The sequence below is a fragment of the Priapulus caudatus genome, unplaced genomic scaffold (genome assembly GCF_000485595.1).
Source record: "Priapulus caudatus unplaced genomic scaffold, Priapulus_caudatus-5.0.1 Scaffold4668, whole genome shotgun sequence".
NCBI classification, from domain to species: domain Eukaryota; kingdom Metazoa; phylum Priapulida; class Priapulimorpha; order Priapulimorphida; family Priapulidae; genus Priapulus; species Priapulus caudatus.
In genome coordinates, this window is record NW_014581729.1 from 8,086 (window position 1) to 9,874 (window position 1,789).

Here is a 1,789-nt window from a genome sequence, read left to right on the forward strand (position 1 = left end):
TCTCTCTCTCTCTCTCTCTCTCTCTCTCTCTCTCTCTCTCTCTCTCTCTCTCTCTCTCTCTCTCTCTCTCTCTCTTCCTCTGTGCCTCCCTTTCTCCCGTTCTTCTTCCTCTCCCGCTCTACCTCTTGCTCTTCCCTTATCTCGTTGTGCTCTCCTCTCATCCGGGCCCACTTGTGTTCGTTCACTTCACCAGGCGGAGGCTGCGATCAAGCGTGCGCATAGAAACGAGTCTTCCTGCAGTGCTAGTCATGTGGCGGCAGCGGCGGCGGCATCAGACGAGGCGGCAGACGCGCCCGCAGCCCCCGCCGCTAGTTCTAGTCTTAGTGCCAATAGTTCGCGAGCGCCGAACAGCAGAGCAGTAAGTGCACTGTCGTCGTCATCGTCGTCATCGTCGTCGTCGTCGTCGCACGTCGGTTAGCCGTGCCCGGCGGGCGCGCAGCGTTCGTTAGCTGCGCCTGGCCGGTGCGGCGTTCGTTAGCTGTGCCTGGCGGGCGCATCGCGGCGCAGCATCCGTTAGTTGTTCCTGGCAGGTGCGGCGCCGCACGGGGCATATCCGTTAGCTGTGCCTGGTGTGCGCCCGTGAGGATCGTACTTTAGGTGTGTCTTCGGGTTCAGCTTGCTTCGGTGGTGGCGGTGGTGACACCTTTCCCCCTCATCGTCAACCCTGCCTCTTACCACCCCTCCCTCTTCCTCCCCCTCGCCCCTCCCTCCCGCTCACCACCCCTCCCCCTCGCCACCCTGTCCCTTCCTCCGCCCAATTGTTTTGCTGGTTTTCGTCGTCGTGTTGCTTGCGGTGTTCATAAATGCATCTTTGGCATCGCCTTGACAACGATATGTGTTCGTTAGCGAGTCAAGGTTCGTTAACAGCCTCCGAATGTTCGTGCGGCTGGCGTCACCTTTCCGCGACCTTTATCTGACCGCCTACCCTTTACCGGCGCCCTCTATTTCTCTCCGCCTCATCCAGTCATCAACGGTGAAGGACTTTGCCCTTGTTTATGCAGCGACACCTGGTGGGAGGGTGGCGCGACATTGCCTCTGTGTTGGTGAAGCCGGCGACTCTACGTGTACTGTATGTGTGTGTGTGTGTGTGTGCGTGCGTGTTCGTATCCCAAGGGTACCCCTCCCCAACCCCATCTATCCCCAAGTTTCTTTGTGTCTAGTATCGTAAAGGGCCGTTACCGATTACCAAGCTTATTACAAGGGTATGAACTGTATGCTGGGTAGAGGGTGGTCAAGGGCCGTTGTACTTTTTCAAAAAATGCACGTTTTTACTTTCTGCGTACTATATTTACCAATCACTGTTTACTTTCCAATCATTTTTACGTATTTTATTTATTCTTATACAACATTCTACGACAATATTCGTGTTTTTCAAACAACGTTGAATAGTATCGACTTCGATCAACATTCAAAAATTTACGTAGCTTTTATTTCGAATTTGTTGTCGAAGTGAGGAGTATGGTACGATAGACATGCAAAATGAAAGCGTACAGTTCGTACGTTTGTGGTAACGTTGGTGATTGTAAACGGAGCCCCCTATAATGTCGTCTGCATGCAGTCGGCTAGGCACTCACTACACGCCGCTTGTTTTTACGTACTCAGAGTTCCGCCGCACGCAGGAACTCATCGCTCCGTTTCCGGTCGCCTCTTCCGGAATGTTCGCTCTCTCTGTTTCCGGTCGCTTCTTCCGGAATGTTTGCTCTCTTTCTTTCCGGTCGCCTCTTCCGGACAAACTAGCGCACATAAGCCGATAGTAACGGCTGGGGAACAAAAGAGAGCGAACATTCGG